The 22,589-nt window shown below is 47.0% G+C and overlaps 1 pseudogene; it reads left to right on the plus strand.

Moving 5' to 3' along the window:
- Positions 1-17,794: 17,794 nt before the first annotated feature.
- LOC118760122 (U6 spliceosomal RNA) lies at positions 17,795-17,881 on the plus strand (annotated as a pseudogene).
- The last annotated feature ends 4,708 nt before the right edge of the window (positions 17,882-22,589 follow it).

The following is a 22,589-nucleotide window of genomic DNA, read 5'->3' on the forward strand; positions in this document are numbered from 1 at the left end:
TGCACGGGCAGCACTGCTCACACCCAGCAGGAGGAGGGAAAGCAAGCTTTGATTCCTGGGAGCCCCACACTCCGTCAACAACTGGGCATTCTGCTACATTCACAGAGGGTGGAGACAGCACCAGGCAGAGCTCGCAGCCTCCACCCACCCCTGCAGTGTCCAGAGCACTGTCCATTGGAGCTCGCAGCCTGCAGCTGCCTAGTCAGCCAAGCAAGACTGGGGGCCTCTCTGCTTCCCTAGGCTATTCAGCACTCATCCCTAGCAAAACCCCCAAGTCTCCAGCTTCGTAAACAGCCAAGCAGGGGTTCATTTCAGCATAGACCAGGAAAATGAAGGCGGGGGAGAGGAAGGGGATCCTAAAGGCTGGGTGGAAAGAGTAATCAGCTGATAAAAGCAGAGCGGGAGCACCTCTTTGCTCCATTTTCTATCCTCTGGCCCTGTGTCACCTTTTTTTTTTGAAGATGTATTTATTTTTATTGGAGTGTCAGATCTACAGAGAGACAGAAAGATCTTCAATTCGCTGGTTCATTCCCCAAGTGGCCACAATGACTGCAACTGGGCTAATCCAAAATCAGGAGCTTCTTCTGGGTCTCCCACGTGGGAGCAGGGTCTCCAAGCTTTAGGTGGACCTCGTCTGGCTTCCCAGGCCAGAAACAGGGAGCTGGAGCAGCCAGGATATGAACTGGTGCCCAAGTGGGAGCCCAATGTGTGCAAGGCAAGGACTTTAGCTACTAGGCTACTGTGCCGGGCTCGTTCATGCTTTCTTGCTTTCTTGTTTTTTTCTTGCTTCCTTTCTTTCCAAGGTTTCTTTCTTTCTTCCCAAGCTTTCTTTTTAAAATTATTTTATCGGAAATCACCAAGCGTGGACGAGGGGACACTTCCATTTGTTGATCGATTCCCTAAATACTGCCATGAAACCAGGAGCTAGGATGTCAACCAAGATCTCAACATGGATGATAGGAACTCAAATAACTGAGCCATCACTATCACCTTCCAGAGGGAGGAACTCAAGTAACTGAGCCATCACTCATTATCACTGTTACCTCTCAGAGGCTGTGCTAGCAGGATGCTAGACTGAGAGCTGAGAACTGTATCTCAGGTATTCTCATGTGGGATGCAGGTATCTTACTTGTTAGACCAAAAACCTGTTCTCCATGGGGGTTCTTAATTTACGTCATTAGGGTTCTCAGAGCACCTGAATTTTCAGCTCTGGGTCCTGTGGTGTTGGGAAGTCATATATCTCCTTATGCCCAGCATCCTCCTCCCATAAAGTGGAGAGAATCATGAGTTTTCTTCCCAATAATAAAATACACGCCATCATACTGGACATGAAAAACTCCTGTGCAAGTGGTGTTACTGATGGGAGAGCCGAGGGCTCCCTTCTGGCTGTGTGGGGCTGGCGTAGGCTTGGCCCATCCAAAAGGTGCCCATTTACGTGGGAGAGGCTCCATGGTCTGATCTGACCCCTGATTCCACGTTAATTTATTAGGCCAAAAAGACATAGGAGACTTCACAAAGCCTGGAGTTGAGGGTACTGCTTAGCAAGGAGAGCTTCGGTTCTCAGAGTAGGGACACCTGCCTGAGTCAGCACAGGAAGGAACGGGCCACTTCAGCGGGAGCTCTGGAGCCACCTGTTATAACAGCGGGATCCCCTCAGGGAAGTCCCAGCCAGGTCTTGGAGAGGGGGCCATGGTACAAAAACAGCTTTCTGACTGCCTTTCTATATTCTCTGGCAGGGGTTTGTAGGGATGGCTCATTGTGCAGCCCTTATCCGGTGCCTCCCATGACCCCCAATCTGGGTAAGCATCTTAAGGAGAAGCAGGTGTGGAGGGCCAGTGGAAGCTTAATGCAGCTGGGGCCTGTGGAACGCCAGGAGCCACGCCCACAAGCCAATTGTACCTTTTATTATTTAATGCCCTGCGCCCCAGCCGATGGTCACTGTTGACCTTCGCAGTAAGCCAGGTACCTATTTTTTTGAAAAAGATTTGTTTTATTATTTTATTGGAAATGTAGATAGAAAGAGAAAGATAAAGAGAGGAAGATGTTCTGTCCACTCGTTCACCCCCCCAAGTGGCCACAACAGCCGGAGCTGAGCTGGGATAGGAGCTTCCTTGGGCTCTCCCAACTGGGTACAAGGTCCCAAGGCTTTGGATCATCAACAACTGCTTTTCCAGGCCACAAACAGGGAGCTGGATGGGAAGTGGAGCTGCTGAGAAATGACCCGGTGCCCATGTGAGATCGTGGTGGAGGTAAGGCGAGGATTTAGTCACCAGGCTATCACGCCTGTTTCTCTTAGCTCCAGCTTTCTAATGCTTTCTCTGAAATTAATGACTGTGATGCACAAGCCTTCTTGGAATCTGGGCTCCCATAGCACTTCGGGCCGTGTAAGTTAGACTGAAAAACAATGAAAGTGAAAAAAACCCTCATAGAAGCGGAACACTGGAAGAGAGAACTGCAAAGCCTGGAGACAGTTCGGTTGGGGGTGCTTGTTTTTTCATTGCAAAGGGATTTTCCTACGTGGGACAGAGATGGTTGGTTAAGTTTACAGAAATCAATACCCATGGCTGGCTACGGGGGCATCCCAGCAAAGAACTGAGGTCCAGGGTGCCTTCAGGCTGGAGTGTTTCTGGGTAAGGATCTACCACTTGACTGCCTTACTTGCTCTTGTGGGATGTTGTTGTGGGAGGGCTTTTATCAGCAGTGTCCTAACCCCCACCCCGGCAGGCTCAGAAGATTCCTGTGAGGCATCCCTAGGCAGGATTGGGCCTCCGCCACAAGGTCACTGGGCATGGGCAGGACTTGTTCCCAAGGCAGAGTTCCAGGACTGCCCTCCTGTAGTTGCATGAACTTTCCCGTTTCTTTTTTCTTCTGCCTCTCTCCCACACAGAGGCTAATATTGCCTATCTACTTCACCGTTACCACATGGGCTCACAGAGCTCAGCCTAGGAACAAGGTGGTTTTAATATTTTTTTAAAGATTTATTTATTTTTATTGCAAAGTCAGATATACAGAGAGGAGGAGAGACAGAGAGGAAGATCTTCTGTCCAATGATTCACTCCCCAAGTGAGCACAATAGCCAGTGCTGAGCCTATCCAAAGTCAGGAGCTAGAAACCTCTTCCGGGTCTCCAACGCGGGTGCAGGGTCCCAAAGCTTTGGGCCATTCTCCACTGCTTTCCCAGGCCACAAGCAGGGAGCTGGATGGGAAGTGGAGCTGCCGGGATTAGAACCGGCGCCCATATGGGATCCCCGGGCGTTCAAGGCGAGGACTTTAGCCACTAGGCCACGCCGCCAGGTTTTTAACATTTTTTAAATTTTTATTGGAAAGGCAGATCAGATTTATAGAGAGACCAAGAGACACAGAAAGATGTTTCATTTGCTGGTTCATTCTCAAATGGCCTCAATGGCTCGAGTTGAACTGATAAAGCCAGGTACCAAGAGCTAGGAGCTTCTTCCAGGCTACCCATGTGGGTGCAGAAAGTGCCCAAGGCTTTGGGCCATTCTCCACTGCTTTCCCAGGCCATAAGCAGGGAGCAGGGTTGAAAGTGGAGCAGCTGGGTCAGGAACTGGTGCCTGTATGGGATGCTGGTGCTTTCAGGTGGAGTGATGGATTAGGCAGAGTTAAGCCACCATGCCAGTCCTGAGGTGTTCGTAAGTAAGTGACCAAAAGGGGGGTCAGCATGTGGCATGATGGGTAATACCACTATCTGTGATAGCAACATATCATGTGGGCACAGGTTCATGTCTCGGTTGCTTTACTTATAATCTAGGTCCTTGGCAATGGCCTGGGAGATGCAGCTGCGGATGTCCCAAGTGGCTGGACCCACATGGGACACCCAGCTGAAGCTCCTGGCTTGGGCCTTGCCCAGTGCTGGTTTTTGTGGCCGAGGGGGACGTGAACCAGTGTATGAAGGTCTCTTTCTGTCTCTGCTCCATCTCTCTGTGACTCTGCTTTTCAAATAATAATAATAATAAACACTGCAAAAAAAAAAAAAGCAGGAAAGAAGTGACAAAAGGGAAAGAATATGGAGTTTCTAGGGGCAGCAACAGGTAGCCAAAAACGTTTCTGGAAAATGGAATTAATTCTAATGTAAAATTTAAAATCTGATGTCTCTGAGGTTCCAACACCTTTTCCCCACACTTGAGGAAAGCTGCTGGTGGGTAAAGGCGAGGAGAGCTGGGTGGGTAGGCTTCTCGGTGCTGTCTCCAGGAATTAAGTTTTGTCCTTCTCTCTGGTTTGTAAAGAGGGAACTTTTATAAAATTGTCCCGCTTTTAGGCAAAGATGGGGTGGACCAAGAACTTTGCTCACGTCTGCTTGTCAGTTGCCTTCAGCTCAGCATAGACCTTGGTGTGTTTAGGGTAGCAGATGGGAGCTTTGATTAGAAGTGATTTAATCTGAGATTGTAGTGAGTGGGACCGCTGTACTGTTTCCATCTAGGAGTGTGTGTGTGTGTGTGTGTGAGAGAGAAAGATTTGTTTATTTGAAAAGCTGAGTTAATGGAAAGCAGAACATTGAGAGACATCTTCATGTGCTTGTTCACTTCCCACACGGCTGTGCTGCCCAGGCCAAAGCCGGGAGTTTCATCCGGGTCTAGCATATGGTTACAGCAGCCGAGGTGCTCTCCCAGGTGCATGACGGGGGAGCTGGGTCGGAAGTGGAGTGGCTGGGACATGAACTGGTGCCCATGTGTGGTATTTGCATTGCAGGAGGCTGCTTAGCCCTCATGTCACAACACTGGCCCTTCCACCAAGTGTTTTGAAGTGTTGAGTGGAGCCTTCTGTGATGGAGTTGAATGGCTCTCTGGACTGCATGGGTGTCTTCAGAAGGGTTATTGACTGCTTCAGTTGTAGGGCTTTCACCTGGGATGTTACCAAGAACAGAATGAGGCAGCATCCTTGTACTGCGTGCGGTTTGCGCTCAGCTGTGAGCTGGGGAGGCAGCCTCTGCTCGCAGAGTGGGCCTGTGGGCAAGGGGGGTGCTCTGTGCCCTTCTTGGGGACCTCAGTGATTCACTGCATCATCTCTTCTTTTTTTTTTTTTTTTTTTTTTTTATAATCCATTTTATTGTATTGTTGTTGACAATCTTTACATAGTTAGCTATAGTTGAAGGAAAATCAAGAAAGAGAAGAAGAAAAAAAAAAAAGGTTCAGGGGGATAGGGAGGTGGGCAATGCTATTATGTCCATATTGTTTCCATCATGTATCTGAGGTAAAAGGGGATATTGAGGGAGAAGCCCCACCCGGTTTCCCGCCCACCCCAAGTCCCGGATGTGGGGCATGCTCTGAGATATGTGCTCAAGTGGAGTTAATAGTTCTCCAGTTATGAGTCACTGCCAGTTTCGCTCGATGAGGTGGTCCACTGATTGATATGGTCCATCATGAAGTCTCCATTTGTCCCATATTTCGCTGCCAACATGTAGCTGAGATGAATGATTGTCCTATTCTGTCTTCTGTCTTTTCTTGGTTAGAATTCTGAGTCCAGCAGTTCAAGTGGGGAGATCTCCAAAGATACTTTGAGGTATTCCCAGACCAGATTCTTGTATGTTCTAGCAAGCTGCATCATCTCTTCTTAGGGGACAGGGAAGGAGGAAACACTTTAGGGATGCCTCGCGCTCTTTGTGCTTCAAACTTGGAGTGCTTGCTTTGGTAGCACACACACTTCAAGCTCTGAGAATCTGATGTGAGTTATCTACTGCATTTTGAATTTTAGAAGTTTAAACTCTTAGAAGAATCCACATGATGCACTAAAGGGATTGCTTGTCTTCATAAAGATTGGTTGATTTGAAATGCAGAGTGACAGACACACACATTGTTCTGTTTGTTGGTTCACTCACCAGTACCCACAGCTGCCAGGGCTGGGCCGGTATGAGGCCGGGACCTGAGCACTGAGTTTGAGTTTTGCACGTGAGTGGAGGGAATGCATGTATTTGAAACGTCACCCACTACCTCTTGAGCAGAAAGCAGTTTTAGAAGCACCGGCAGGGGTTGATCCTGGCAATGTCGCGATGACTTGGAGGCAGGGCTTAATCCACTGCACTGCAACACCTGCCGCAGAGGGAAGATTTTTCTTTGCTTGCTTAATGCAACTTTTTTTTATTCTTATGCAGATTTTAACTTATATCATTGAGATTGTCTTATATTTGATTTTAACATTAGAAAGACAGATCCACAGAGAGAAGGAGATACAGGGAGAAAGATATTCTGTCCACTTGTTCACTCCCCTCGTGGCTGCAGCAGCTGGAGCTGAGGCAATCTGAAGCCAGGAACCTGGAGTCTGTTCCAGGTCTCCCACACAGGTACAGGGTCCCAAGGCCTAGGGCCATCAACAAGTGCTTTCCCAGGCCACAAGCAGGGAGCTGGACGGGAAGTGGGGCAGCTGGGATATGAACCAGTGCTCACATGGGATCCCAGCTGATACAAGACGAGGACTAAGTCACTAGACTATGGCACCGGACCCATGAGTGCCAACTTTTAAAAACATGATCAAGCCCATCCTGTGGGTGTCCAGAGCAGAGCCATGATTTTGGCCTCTGGAGGTGGAAGAGGATTCTGGAAATGTGTCAGCAGGTCTCTGGTTTGGAACCGTAGAACCAGCAGCACTGACCCACAAGTTGTTGGTGACATACTGTGCTGTGCAGGGCCACTGTCCAGGCCACGCTTAATGCTCCTGCCTCCTCGGCATGCAGCTTAGCTGCGAGTCAAGTGCATATTGCTGCAGCATGTTCTTTGAATGCAGATCAGCCTGGTGCTTTGTGACCTTGGCCTCCACATTGACCTGTGACTTTCTCACAAGTGCACTGCCTCTTTGCCTGCTGCAGGGACTTTGTTTCCCAGCTCATGGAAAGAACTGGGTCACCCTGGCTACTAGGGCTGGGCTGACCTTTCCAAGACTGTCCTGTGCCTTGCAGAGCCTGTAAGCTGCGCAGAGAGCTGCCCTCCCGTTGAGATTGCCCAGCTCCTGCGTCTCTCGGAATGCAGGCACATGGGCTCGGGCCTGCATCTTCTAACCCAGCCCGGTGGTGTGCCGGCTGCTAGGTCCTTGGCAGGTTTCTCTCTGTAAAGTGCTTCCTTCCAAGTCTGTGAAAGCATTATTGTTCCTTGGGAATTGCTTTGATGACCAGAAGAGTGTGAGTTTTCAGCAGCTTTCTAGAACAAAAGGAGACTCACAGCTGGAAAAACTCCCCTACTGCACGGGGCGCCTCCTGTCTTACCCACCCCCCAAAACCTTTCTTTTGTATCAGCACCATTCTGGTCAGCACTAGCTCAAGGATAAATGACTACAGGAAGTGAGTTTGAGGTTTGCATACAGTTACAAACTCTCCTACTGGTTTGCTACAGCTTTGGGTCCAGGGTTGTGCAGTGGGTTAAATGGCTGCTTGGGATGCCAACATCTCACATTAAAGTGCCAGTTTGAGTCCTGGCTGTTCCACTTTTTTTCTAAAGGTTTATTTTTATTGGAAAGGCAGATATACAGAGAGGAGGAGAGACAGAGGAAGATCTTCCGTCCAATGATTCACTCCCCACGCGGCTGCAACAGCTGGAGCTGAGCTGATCTGAAGCCAGGAGCTTCTTCCCGGTCTCCCATGTGGGTGCAGGGTTCCCAGGCTTTGGGCTGTTCTCAATTGCTTTCCCAGGCCGCAAGCAGGGAGCTGGATGGGAAGCGGGGATGCTGGGATTAGAACCAGCTTCTTACTGATGCTCCAGGAAAGGCACCAGATGATGTTCCAAGTACTGAGGCCTCTGCCACACGCAAAACCCAGACTGAGTTCCTGGCTCCCAGCTTCACCCTGGCCCGGCCTGGCTATTGTGGTTATTTGAGAAATGAACCAATGACTGGATGATACTTACCTCTCTGCCTGTGCTCTGTTCCCTACCCTCTTCCCCCTGCTGCTCTGCCACTCAAGTAGTAAATAAATCTTTAAGAATACTTCAAAAAATATCAAAATAATTTTTTAAGAAGACAAGGAGAGGTCTTATCTGCCCTTGTTAACTTCCGATTCCTGAAATAGTCAGGTGTGGACCAGTCTAAACCCAGGTGCCTGGAACTCAAAGGGCTGCGCTGCTGAGGGCTTCCAGGTAGGTCAGCTCTGGACTGCCCACATGTAGGCTTTTTGGAGATGGACAAAGAACCTTATATCTTATATGTTGTGTGTGTTGTTGTGATTGTGGTGCTTTGTTTCTTACTAACCTTCAAACTTAATCAGAATGGATGTACTGTGTTTAACACTTGTGTTGAAAAAGGCAAGGCAATGACTGGATTAAAAATCAAGATTTAGGGGACCCAGCACAATAGTCTAATGACTAAATCCTCGCCTGGAAACCCTGGGATTTCATATGGGTGCTGGTTCATGTCCCAGCTGCTCCACTTCCCATTCAGTTCTCTACTTGTGACATGGGAAAGCAGTAGAGAATGGCCCAAATTCCTGAAACCCTACACCTCTGTGGGAGCCCCAGAAGAAGCTCCTGGCTCCTGGTGTCTGATCGGCTCAGCTCTGGCTACCTGGGAAATGAATCAGTGGATGGAAGATCTTTCTCTCCCTCTCTTTCTCTCTGTAAATGTCTTCCCAAAAAAAATTTAAAAAAATTTTTAAGATTTATCCATTTTTATTGGAAAGGCAGATACACAGAGAGGAGGAGAGACGGAGAGGAAGATATTCCGTCCACTGATTTACTCCACGAGCAGCCGCAACGGCTAGAGCTGAGCCAATCTGAAGCCAGGAGTCAGGAGCTCTTTTGGGTCTCCCACATGGGTGCACGGTCCCAAGTCTTTGGGCCGTCCTTGTCCTCGACTGTTTTCTCAGGCCACAAGCAGGGAGCTGGATGGGAAGTGGAGCAGCTGGGATATGAACTGACGACCATATGGGATCCTGGCACTTTCAAGGTGAGGATTTTAGCCACTACGCTATCGTGCCAGGCCCTAAAAATAAATTTTAAAAATCGAGATTGAGGTGTGGCTCTTTGGTCTAGCCAATTCCATGGCTGGTCAGGTCCACGTTCCTGCACTTGGACCCCATTGCTGCCTCAAACTCGGTACTGCAGCTGTTGCTGCTGCCTCGTGTCCTGGGAGATGCTAGTTGCAGCTCAAGCAGCCGGGTTCCTGCTACCTACACAGGATATGTGGGTTCCAGCCTCTGGGCCCAGTCAGGCCGGGGCATTTCCTAAGTGAACCACAGGACAGAAGAGCCCTAGACAGAGTTAGTCTTTAGAATCATATGACAGCCAGGAGCCTCCTCTTGGCCTTGGACACGGGTGCAGAGTCCCAAGGCTTTCGGTCATCCTTGACTGCTTTCCCAGGCCACAGGCAGGGAGCTGGGTGGGAAGCAGGGCCACTGGTGTTACATTAGATTTTTATCATTCTGATTTTATGTAACAGAGGTCAATTTCTTTTTTTTTTTTTTAAGATTTATTTATTTTTTATTACAAAGTCAGATATACAGAGAGGAGGAGACACAGAGGAAGATCTTCCATCTGATGATTCACTCCCTAAGTGACTGCAATGGCCGATGCTGAGTCGATCCGATGACAGGAGCCAGGAACCACTTTGGGGTCTCCCACGCGGGTGCAGGAACCAGGACCACAAGCAGGGAGTTGGATGGGAAGTGGAGCTGCCGGGATTAGAACCGGCGCCCCTATGGGATCCCAGTGCGTTCAAGGCGAGGACTTTAGCTGCTAGGCCACGCCACTGGGCCCAACAGAGGTCAATTTCTTGAGCCTGATATCCTGTAAAGGATTTAAATTTCTTTACTGCTTCACTGAGGTCACAGGAATAACAACTTCCTGTAGAGCAGAATGTTCCTTTTTTTCTTAAACTGGTGCTGTGTTCCACAAGCTTCCCTTATTGTTGTCACCATGCAAGAATCAGGAAACGCTTTTTCCAGAGGGATGGTGGCTGTGGGTGACGGGCAGCCACTGGGTGGGGTGAGCCATGAGCTTGCCCTACGGAGCAGCAGGTCCATGAGCCAGGATCTGGGTGAAGATGCTTACCTTTCGTTTTTAAGTGCATTGGGTTTCTCTTTTTTGGAAATTCCCACTGAGCATGGTCTGGCGTGGGACTGGGAGCCCTGTCGATCACAGTGGAGTCTGGGGATATTGACATGAGAACGTTTTCTAACACCCTTGATGCCGGCACGGAGAAACACCCCACTTCCCAGTGCTGGGCTGTCTGTAGAGTAGGCTTCCTACTGACCTCTGGGTCAGATGCCGTGGCAAGATGAGACAGTTTCAAGCTGCCTTGCTGTCACTGGATCGAATCGTGATCAGAGAGTGGCTGTTGAGCCCAGTGGCTAAGATGCCTGCACTCCGGACTGGAGTTACTTGAATTTGGTTCTCGCTGTGCCTCCTGCTCATGCCATCTGAGAAATGGCGATGATGGCTCAGGTTGTCAGCCTCCTGCCACCTGTAAAACTGTGTTTAAACTTTCTCATCATGCTTTAGTCTTCCTCTTTCTATAAAGCCGACTTCCCAGGGACAGCATGTGTGGTTTATTTAGCAGTGAAGCAGCTCTTTAGGGTTCCCACATTCCACTTGGATTACCTGGGTTCAGTTCTGGCTCTGGCTTTTGATTTCAGTGGTTTTTTTTTTCAAAGACTTTATTATTATTATTTTTTAATGGATACAGAGTTACACAGAGGAGAGACAGAGAGAGGCCTTCTGCTGGTTCACTCCCCAGGTGGCAACAATGGCTGCAGCTGGGCCAGTCTGAGCTGGCTCTCCAGGGTGGGTGCAGGGGCCCAAGGACTTGGGCCATCTTTTACTGCTTTCCTAGGCATACCAGCAGCAAGCTGGACTGAAGGTAGAACAGTCAGGACTCAGACAGATGCTCCTAGGGAATGCTGGTCCCACAGGCAGAGGCTTAACCTACCATACCATGGAGCCAGTCCCTACCAGCTTCTTCCTACCATGCGGCCCGGGAAGCAGCAGGCTGAAGTAGTTGGTTTCAGAGCACCCATGTAGGTGAGGTGGAGTAAGTGTCAGGCTGCCAGCTTTCACCTGGCTTAGCTCTTGCTGCCGAAGCAGCTGAGTGTTGAACAGGTGCATGGGAGATGTCTGTGTGTGTTTCTGCCTCAGAAATAAACAAAAATTTAACTAAAATGGTCAAATTATTGGTAACCTGCAAAAGAGGTTTTGATTTTACTACTTTGTTCTAGAAGATTTCTTCAAATAATAAACACCAGCATTGCCAATATGAAAGGATTAAAGAGCAATTTCATTTCAAAATCTCAGTGGACTGTGTTTTTGGTTGTGGAAGCAGGAAGTGCTTCACATCACGAAGCAGACAAGTGCTCTCGTGAGGCCAGCTGATTGATGCTCAGGCTGAGGCCAGCAGCTAAGTGACTTTAACTACCAGGCTACTGCATGGCCGCTAGAGAAAATCTTTTGAAACATGCCAGAGTTGTGTGAGAAATTCAAAAGCATTTGGTATGGATAGCATTCATGCTTATCGCAGATAGCTTTCTGGTGAACTTTCAGCCTTTGTGTGCGCTAAAGTTCCTTAGCAGATGTATATTAGCAGTGATAAAACTGTAGACACAAATATTGTCTTACAACTGAATTTCAAATTGAGTGAAACTGATGGGGTTGTGGGGCTAAAGTGGACTCTGGAAAGCCCTTGATCCCAACCCATGTCCTTAAGGAAAACAAACCAGCTTTGCTGGAAAGTTTTTTGATAGTATCAGAAGTATCAAGTATGTGGTAAATTATGCTATCACTTAGTTATTGGTCATAACTAAAATTGCTGTGTCTTAAATGTGTTCATAATGTTTTGGTTACATCTTTTTTTTTTTAAAAAAAAAAAGATGGGGCCTGGCGTGGTGGCCTAGCAGCTAAAGTCCTCGCTTTGAAAGCCCCGGGATCCCATATGGGCATAGATTCTAATCTCGGCAGCCCTGCTTCCCATCCAGTTCCCTGCCTGTGGCCTGGGAAAGCAGTAGAGGACGGCTCAAAGCCTTGGGACTCTACACCCGCATGGGAAACACGGAAAAGGCTCCTGGCTGCTGACTTCAGATTGGCGCAGCACTGGCCGTTGCGGTCACTTGGGGAGTGAATCATCGAACGGAATATCTTCCTTTCTCTTTCCTCCTCTCTGTATATCTGACTTTGCAATAAAAGATAAAAACCCCATAAATCTTACATAAAAAATTTACAGAAACTGGAGACAGAGAAAAAGATCTTTTGTCTGCTGGCTCACTCCCTAAGTGGCTGCAATGGCCGGAGCTGAGCCCGCAGTGTGCAGGGGCCTGCTTCCCGAAACACTTGCAGACACATCTGTAGGTCACTGTTCTTGGTCACTCTCATTCCTGATGCCAAGGACAGTATGTCACGGGTGCTGCACATGTAAATTCTCTGAAGACTGTCTTCCTTTCGTATGTATTCAGTCTGCATAAATTTCATCTTGGGGGCAAAAGCATAGCCAGGAAAACCAAAGTGACCTCTTTTCTCCTCTCAGGCTTGAGAGTCCATTCGGGTTACCTGGGTCCCTTCTCCTGTGGGAGCTGATGTGGAGGCAGGTTTTTTATTTATTTTTAAAGATTTGTTTATTGGAAAGGTAGATACACAGAGAAAAGGAGATACAGAAAGATCTTCCTACCTCTGGTTCACTCCCCAATTGGCTACAACAGCTGGAACTGAGTGGATCCGAAGTCAGGAGCCAGGAGCCAGGAGCCTTTCTCCAACCTCCCCTGTACGTGCAGGGTTCTAAGGGTTTGGGCCATTCTCTACTGCTTTTCCATGCCACAATCAGGGAGCTGGATGGGAAATGGAGCAGCCTGGACTCAAACAGGTGCCTATAAGGGTGCCTTGCATGCAAAGTGAGGATCTAACCACTAGGCTGTTGTGTTGGGCCCACTTTTAAGGGTGTTGCCCTGCCTGTGGTTGTGGAACTCTGTTGCTGTATAACCTGCAGAGACTCAATTGGTTTGTCATCTGCTGTCAACATGAACTACCAAGATCACCACCAAGCAAATGCTGGCTGGGAAATCGGCTCTGGTTTGTGCCTTTCCACACTGCTCCCGGCCATGGAAGTTTTCACTCACATCCTGTTGTGATATTTCGGATCTGTACTTGCTGTTAATAAGCCTGGACAAGGCATTGTCAGTATATCGGGCAGCCATCAGATCAGTTCTGGGTCACAGCCTCAGGGTGAGAGAAGGGTCATGGGTGGCCTAAAGGAATTCCAAATGGGAACAGGAGGTAACAGTTGCTGCTTTTGCTTGCTGCTTCTCTGCTTGGTTCTCACAAAATTGGCTGCTTGTCCTATGTTTTTTTTTTTCTTCCCCACAAGATTCCTAGGCAAAAACAACCCCATCTGTAACCAAGATGCATGGAGTGTCTATAATACTGCAGGATGCCTGTGTAGGCACCTTAGTTTGCTAAAGGGAAGCTGTATCAGCAGTCTGGGACTATAAGAAATGTAGTCAGAAACAAAGTTACAAGATCTTGGAACTCTGGAAATTGATTTCATGAAGCCTAGTGCTAAAAACCCTGCAGCTTTCCTCTTAGGAAAAGCTTGGGTTATTCTCTGATAGTGTCTGTATTCTACTTTTAATGTCTCCTTACAGTTAAACTTTGGTTTACAACTTGGTCAAACAATCTCCTTGAATTAAACCATCTCAGTTCCTTGTGATGTCATCTGTTGGCATCTGTGGGTGGCGTGTGGTTCCCAAATCTGCCTGCAGGAATTGGATGGGGATCTGAGGGTCTGTGAAAGCCAGCTTCCAGCTCTGGGGACCCGGGCATTCCTTGGCCCACATTGTTCTGTGGTGGGCCAAGTCTTTCCAGTTAGCTGGCAGAGCATCGGGGCCGTGACTCAAGACCCCCTTCAAGGAACTGCTCCCCAATCTGAGTCCCTGGTCACATTCATCAAAGCAGCAGTAGCTGATGGCACGTGCTTTGGCAGTTCTCCCCAGAGCCACAGAAAATAGGGGAGCAGAGTGCCTGGGACCACTCAGAGTGGAGAAAAACCCAGACACCCTGGGAGATGGGAGAGTATGGCAGCGGTAGCAAGAGTGTGCCCTCACCATTTCATTTAGGACATCATCAAGGAGTTTAGAGACTTCATCATTACTTGGTGCTGTAGTAGTAACTTGGAGTACCCCCAAAATAAATAGGATTGTGAAGGTGAACAAGCAGCTGTTGCTAGGATCCGAAATAGTGAATGAGAATCAGATTTACGGAGGAGAAAACATAGGCCCAGGCTGTCGCACTTTCTTCCTGAAGCTAGAGTTTGCACAAGACAGGTGTGTGTGCGGAGTCAACAGCCTCGTGATGAGCTTTGGCTTTTCAAAGGAGGCCAGAGGGGCTGAGGTCATGTCTGTTGTTTGTTCCCATTTGTGTGGGCTACAGGAAATGATTTCATCTCAGCCTCTTAGGTGCTCTTTATGAAGGCAGAAGCCAGAGGATGGGAGTGACATGCTGTCTCTTAGAAAAGTCGTTGGTTCACGGGTGACACGTTACCCATGCAGCAGGAAGTTGTCCACAGACAAAGCCGTATTGTCTTGGAACAAAAGACCATACATGGTGTGATTTAGAGAAACTAGCCGGGATTTCCAGGAAGATCGTAGGCCTGGGTCTATCTCTCAGAGTCATAGGTGTGGTTGTATGGGAACGTTTTCTGGCAGGAGAACCAAATCAAAGCTGGTGGCCATTCACACACATCTTTACTACTGTTACAGCTCCTCGTTTCATGGAACAGGCAGTCCTGGCTCTTGCAGTACATTGTCGTTTTCAAGTCATAGGCTGTTCTATCGCTTCCCGGGCTTGACATTTGCCTTTTCTTCATTCTCATCACTGTGTTCTCCACAACACTTGGCAAATTTCTAACCTTGATTCAGGTTGCCTGTGACGGTGGAGGAGTCGGTGCTGAAGCAGCCCAGCCATGACTGAATGAGGGTAGGCTGTGTGCTTCCAAGTTCCTTGTTGAGGTCAAAGTTGACGTAGCACTGTGATTCCCACCTCTGTCTAATGTCCCATCAGTTGTTCAAGAGAGTTCTAATGTTACTTCATGTGCTGGCCAAGTTCATCGAACTTTCTTCAGAGACCTGTTGTCACATAGTTTCTGGGAGGAGAACGGTGGTTGATGACCTTGAAAGAACAAGGATGACCAAAAGTTGGGTTGCGTGGTTAAGATGCTAGTTGGGATGCAAGAGTCCCACATCGGTGTACCTGGGTTCAATTCCTGACTGCAGTTTTCCCACTAATGTAGGCCCAGCGAGGCAGTGGTGGTGGTTCTCACCATCCTGTCTTCCGCCTGGAAGAGCTGGATTATGTTTCTGGCTCCTGGACCCAGGCCTGTGACTGTCGTCATTTGGGGAGTTGTCTTTGTTTCTCTCAAACAAAAAAAATTAGAAGTAATGTATAAAGGACATCAGCACCATGGCATAGTAGGTTAAGCTTCTACCTGTGGTGCTGGCATACCATATGGAGGTCAGGTTGAATCTTAGCTGTTCCACTGGTGATCCAACTCCCTGCTTTTGGCCAGGGAAAGCAGCAGAGGATGGCTCAGGTCTTTGGGCCTCTGCACCCATGAATGAGACATGGAAGAAACTCCAGGCTCCTGCCTTCAGACTGGCCCAACTCTGGCTGTTGTGGCCATTTGGGATATGAACCAGCAGATGGAAACTCTTTCCCTGTCTCTCTTTTCTCTCTTTGCAAATCTACCTTTTAAGTAAAAATATATTAATCTTTTTCGCTTGTTTTGGCAGTCTTAAAACTTACTGAGTTAGTTCTCATCCATACTGACTGAACATTTTTGAAAGCGTCGACAGGTTCATAGATAACCAAGGTATAGAGCTTGTTTGGCGAATATTCATCCTCTTGTTTTCTGGACGATTGTACACAATGTGGCATGGGACGTTCCTTATTCCTTTGGCCCAGACAGCTTGGTTGAGCCTGGTATTGATGAGTAGATCTGGAGTCTCCATCTCTTTCATGATAAATCTTAAAAACAAAACAAAACAAAAAACAAAAACCAAAAACACCACATACACTGTGGTGCTGCGAAAGCTCTGAAAGAATTTGTGGACAGTGCCATTTACTAACAGATTTCACCCAAGCATCCATTTGGGCAGCAGGTGCATATCCTAACCAGCCTGCTAGAAAGTCCTGCCCTAACCTTAGTCTCATGTCCGGTTGTTTGCTAGAAAAAGGGTCACATAGGTGGATAAGGGCTAGTTATTAAGCAAAGTTATTACCTTGTTGCTTTAAGCCAATCTCCTACGTTGTTATTTTATGATGAAGGTGGTCAGACTCTTCAGTTTTTCTTTTTACCCCTGGAGCTTCCTGTTAGACTTTGCTAATAGAGGGCCTAGAGAGTGAAAGCTTGTGAGAGTGGTGGGGGAGAAGAGCTTGTTCTGTACTGTTGTTGACTTTGGAAGAACTTCCTGACTTCCTCCCCTCTTGTTCCACTCACTTCTCTTCTCCCCTTTGCACCTGGCAGACAGCTTGCTTCTGTTGGCTCAGTCCAGTTTCTCTGACTCATTTTGGCCTCTTGAGGACACTGGTACTGTTGCAGGAATTTGACACAAAACATGGCAGCAACCTTGTTTCTTATCTCACACAAAAGAAGGATTTCCATATGGATAGCTCTGGTTTGCAAAGCATGTTTTATTTAGGAAAGGGAGAAAGTGGGTTCCTGACATATTGACAGGATGGGGCTCCAAGGAAAGCAAGAGCAGAGGAAATTTGAGAGAGAGAAATCTCCTGCCATAGTGGCAGTAGGGGCTCCAAGGAAGGAAAGACACGAGGAAATGGCGGAGATGGTGTCTGTTACACACCCTCTCGGGAAGTCACTAAAAGGGAACTAAAATGGAAGAAAAACTCATTCACAAGGGCAGCAATGTAGCACCTTGTCCAGAACCGAAGGATACTGGAGAGGTGGGACTGGTGGCTTCCTGCTCCCATTCTGACTATGCTAAGAGAGGGGAACTGATTGGCTGATTCTGTCTTTTGTTCTCCCGTAAGTGGGAGAAGGTACTCTTGAAGAGTAAGGACTAGGGAGAAGTAGGATTTTAGATTTTAAAAAGTAACTTCACCAGGGGCTAGAGACCCTAACTGCCTACTATCTTGTCTTACTCATCACAGTACCACTTGGCTCTGTCCCTTGCTGGGAAGTCTTGAGTCACAGCTCCAGAAGTCCTTCCTCTCACCTTCTAAGCTTTGCTAGTTAGTTCGCTCCCTTCCTGTCTTAATTATTTGAAGGTCAGAATGACAGACACTGAGTGAGAGAGGAGCATGGAGCAAGGTAGATCTTCCATCCACCAATTCGCTCCTCAGTTGAGCCCGACCAAAGCCTGTGAGTTGATCCAGGCCTCCATTGTGGATGGCAGGAACTGAAGTACTTGAGCCATCACCTGCTGCCTCCCAGGATGCACACGGGCAGGAAACTGGGATTAGAAGCAGAGCCAAGACTCTCTAACACAGGCTCTGATTTGAGAGGCAAAGATCCTAAGTGATGGCCCAACCACTGCACCAGGAATCCCATCCCGACCACTTCCCATTTTGTCCCTAGATCCCCCGTGCACCATCTGTGCATTGTCCAGCTCTTCCTTTCCTCTTTTCTGTTGTCAGATTCATATTTCCCGCTACTTTCTTCACAATGTGGCTGTTCATTTTCTCTACTGCAGGACTTCCAGGTCCACCCAAGATGAAAAAAAAAGGAATTGGGTTTAGCTAACCTGAAACAACTGAAAAATTCATACAAAATACAACCATCTTTTCAAGCCTGGAGATGGGCCAAAGGACAGTGGTGCCCGAGGCCTCCTGTTTAGGGAGTGTGAGAGAGAGGGGGCCTTTAGTTCAGGCAAAGGATTTTTTTTATACTAAAATTGGAACAATACAGAGAAGATTGGCATGGCACCTGCGCAAAGATAGCATGCAAAGGATTTTGTTAGAGGAGAGAGTCTGACAGACCACTCCCTGGTAGGAGACGGACCACTTCCACATGGTGGCAAGACTGTGTGAGGGAAATGGCTGCCCAGGATGCACAGTACTGGGCTTCTATACATCTCAGAGGCAGGGGATGGGAGAAGGCAAAAGCTCCTCAGTTTGCCTTGCGTGTGTGAGGAGTGACCTGTAGCACAGGGCAGGGTTCTCATCACAAGATCTGGGTGGTGCCTGAAATGACATTCCAGACATTCCTGAGTTAAGGTCACAGGGTCCATCAGGGACTCATTCTCACTCTACCTCGGGCCAGTATCCTGCTGTGCCCAACCTAGCTGTGAGGATGTGATGCTAGAGTGCAGGGCAGGTGTCACACAGGCTGAGCTTGGGACTCTGACCTGCAGAAGTAGAGCAGAAGTAAGGCAGGTGGGTGGAACTGGCAAAAGAGTGCCTGAAGGATAAGAAGAGAATGAAAAGGCAGCCTGAGAGAACCTCTTTGCTAAGCGAAAATTTAATAAAGAACTTCTGTGCAGAATAAATGAAGATTTTTAAAAGATCACTTGTAGGGCCTTGCATGATGGCCCAGTGGGTAAATCCTCACCTTGCATGCACCCGGATCCCAATGCCTACCAATTTATGTTCTAGCTGTTCTATTTCTCATCTAGCTCCCTACTTCCTGGGAAAGCAATAGAGGACAGCCCAAAGTCCAGGGACCCTGCACCCGCATGGGAGACCCGGAAGAAGCTCCTGGTTTCAAATCAGCTCAGCTCTGGCCATTGCAGCCACTTGGGGAGTGAACCAGCAGTGGACAGAAGATCTTTCTATCTCCTTCTCTGTGTAAATCTGCCTTTCCAATACATACAAAAGTAAAGAAACCTTAAAAAAAGCCATCATAAGTGGCAAAAGATTCGCACAGATCTGCATTAGTCCCTTTTTGCCTTATGTTCATTAAAATACCTGCAAGGGGCTTCTTTGGGTATGAGGAAGGTCTTTTCATCTTATAACTTAAGGTTTAAGGTTACAGGGTTGCAGTGAGATTCTGTAATACCTGTATATTATTTTTAACTTAATATCTGATTTTTTTAAGGTAATCCATTTTTGCTTAGTCAAAGACTTACTGGCTTAATTAAAAAGTTCAACAAATTAAAAACATAGTTCAATAAGAAAATAGAAAAATTAAAAGCTGTTGCACTTAAAACAAGCTTTAAAATGGTTACAAGATCATTAGGAAGGTAATAGAAGTCCTGTTCATAACAAGGATTTAGAACAAAATTGTACAAAGCACTGTTGCAAACTTACACAAATATGTTTTAAAGTTTTAGCTTCTATGTATAAAGAACATGCAGCATTTGTCTGTCTTTGGCTCATTTAACATTATGTCCTCTAGTTCCATTCATTTTACTGCAAATGATAGAAATTTATTCTTTTTAGTAGCTGAATACTATTTTTTTAAAGATTTATTTATTTTTATTGGAAAGTCAGATATACAGAGAGGAGGAGAGACAGAAAGATCTTCCATATGATGATTCACTCCCCAAGTGATCGCAACGGCCGATACTATGCCAATCCAAAGCCAGGATCCAGGAACTTCTTCCAGGTCTCCCACATGAGTGCAGGGTCCCAAAACTTTGGGCCGTCCTTGACTGCTTTCCCAGGCCACAAGCAGGGAGCTGGATGGGAAGTGGAGCTGCCGGGATATGAACCAGTGCCCATATGGGATCCTTGCGCGTTCAAGGTGAGGACTTTAGCTGCTAGGCCACACCGCCGGGCCCTGCATACTATTTTTTATATACTCCAGTTTGATTATCCTCCTGATAATGGATACCTTGTTTGGTATTTTGGCCATTTTTGACAGTTCTGTGTAAACTTGGTGGGACAGGTATCTCTGATACAATTAGCTCATGTCTTTCACATGGATTGTAGTGGATTGTTCATGGCAAGTGCAGTGCTGGTTCCAGTGGCTGCAATAATTTACCTTCCTAAATGCTAACGAGGGTGCTACCTTGTTCCACATCTTCAGTAGTGTTACTTTCTCTCGTCTTCTGGCAGGGATGAGGTGATGGCATTTTACCTCAATGTGTTAGAAAGATCTTAATTTTTTAAAAGGTTTATTTATTTAATTGGAAAGGCAGATTTTGCAGAGAGAAGGAGAGACAAAGATCTTTCATCTGTTGCTGGTTCACTCCTCAAGTGGCTGCAACAGCCAGAGCTGAGCCAATCCGAAGCCAGGGGCTGCTTCTGGATCTCCCACACAGGTGCAGGGTCCCAAGGCCTTGGGCAGTCCTCGTCCACTTTCCCAGGCCACAAGCAGGGAGCTGGATGGGAAGTGGAGCAGCTGGGATATGAACCGGTGCCCAACTGGGATTCCAGTGCATGCAAGGTGAGGATTTACCCACTGGGCTACCACGTTGGGCCCTATCTTAGTTATTTGAAAGACAAAATTGTAGAGCAAGAGGAAGGGTTGACTCTATGCTCACATGGCATGTAGCATCGGAAGCAGTAGTTAATGCCACTGACCATCACCATGTTGGCCCAGAGGGAGATACCTTACTGTGTATCAGTGCGGTTTTTGCTTGATTTCTCCAAGGGCTAATGTTACTGAGAATTTTTTTCATATGCTTGTTGGCCATTTGTATTTCTTATTTGGAGAACTCTCTGTTGGTGTTCCTTGGCATTTGAGTAACTGGATGGCTTTTTGTTAAGTGTTTTGAATGGATACATTCTGGACATTAATCCTTTGTCAGGCAAGTAACTTGTAAGTCGATTTTGTCAGATTTCTCTTCATTGTGTTGGTTGTCCCTTTGCTGTGCAGAAGCTTCTGAATAATATGCAATTCATTTGTCTAGCTTTGATCTTACTGCCCGCACTCTGGGGGTGTTTAAGGAGTGTCACCTATGTGAATGTCTTGAAGTGTTTGTCGTCCATTTTTTCTAGCAGCTTGACAGTCTCAGGTCTTAATTTGTTTCTAAAGATAAGTATTTGTTTGAAAGGCGGAGTTAGAGAGTGAGAGGCAGAGACACGGAAGTCCACCTGCTGTTTCACTCTCCAAATGGCTGCAATGGCCAGAGACGGGCCAGGCCGAAGCCACAGACTTCATCCACATGATCGTTGGGCCTCAAGCACTTGGGCACCTTGTGCTGTTTTCCTAGGCACAATGGCAGGATCTGGATCAGAAGTGGAACAGTCTGTGATAGCAGTGTTTGCAGATGGCTTAAGTGTGACACTATAGTGCTGGCTTCATTGGGTATAAGATTCATATCTTTGATCCATCTGGAGTTGATTTCTGTACAAGATGATCTATATCTGTCCAGTTTTGCCAATACTTACCAAAGAGACTATAACGTTAGGGAACTTCCGTATAAAATAGTCGGTTGTGGATACATGGGTTAATTTCTGAACTCTATCTTTGGTTGGTTTATATGTCTGTCAGTTTTCATGCCAGTACAGTGCAATTTCTATTGTTACAGCTTTGTGGAATGTTTGGAAATTAGGTATTGTTGGGTCTTGGGATTGACTTTCTGTATTGTTTATAAGGATTTCTTTGGATTTTATGTGACTTCATACAAGTTTGCGGTTTTTTTTTCAATTCTGTAATGAATGTTATGGGAATTTTTATTAAAAAATGATTTCACATATTTCTATTGTTGGAATGGCAGAATTAGGGAGAAAAGGAGACAAACAGATCTTACATGTACTGGTTTATTCCCCATGTGGCTGCAATTGCCGGAGCTGAGTTGATCCAGAGCCAGGAGCCAGGAGCTTCTTCCGGGTCTCCCATGTGGGTGCAGGGTTGCAAGGCTTTAGGTCATCCTCTGCTGCATTCCCAGGCCACAGGCAGGGAGCTGGATGGGAAGTGGAGCAGATGGGACGTGAACTGGCACCTATAGTGGATGCCAGTGTTACCAGGTAGAGGATTAGCTTGCTACCCCACTGCTCCAGCTCTGGTGGTCTAGGTTTTCTTTGTGCATAACGTCGTATCATCTGCAAACATGGATATTTAATTTCTTTTCAGTTTTGAGGCCGTTTATTTCTACAATAGTTTGAACACAACATTGAGTAGGAGTGATGAAAGTACATGTCTATGGGCCTGGTGCAGTAGCCCAGCGGCTAGCTAGATCCTTGCCTTGCCTGCAATGGGATCCCATATGGGTACTGGTTTGGTTTTTATCCTTCACTCTGTTGATGTGATTTATAACACTTATTGATTTCTGAATGTTGAACTACTCTTGTATCTGTGAGATAAATTCCAGTTGATCATGATCTATTATCTTTTTGGATGGCGTGTTCAATTTGGTTTGCTATCATTTCACTGAAATTTTTTGCATCTGTGTTCATGAGGTGTAATGTCTTATTTCTGTGGTTTTCATTTTGTTTTGCTCTCAGAGAGCTTGGCCTCATAAAAAGAATTGGGCAGAGTTTCATGCTGTGAAGTATTTTGGAATAATTTGGAAGGTAGTGGAGTAAGTTCCTCGTTTAAGATTCTGTAGAATTCAGCAGTAAGGCCACCAAATGTTGCACTTTTCTCCTGTGGGAGACTTTAATTGCTGCTTGAGTCCTACTGCTGAATCCAGGGTGTTATAGATCTTCTTTTCCTTGATTTAATCTTCGTAGGTTATATACGGCCCAGAGTTTCAGTCTCAAGGTTTCCTGTAGATTGGCATATGGTGGCACGCAGTCATTTCTCATGTTTCTGGAGTGTCAGGTTTTCAAGTAGAAT

The sequence above is a fragment of the Ochotona princeps genome, chromosome 19, assembly GCF_030435755.1.
Source record: "Ochotona princeps isolate mOchPri1 chromosome 19, mOchPri1.hap1, whole genome shotgun sequence".
Taxonomy (NCBI): Eukaryota; Metazoa; Chordata; class Mammalia; order Lagomorpha; family Ochotonidae; genus Ochotona; species Ochotona princeps.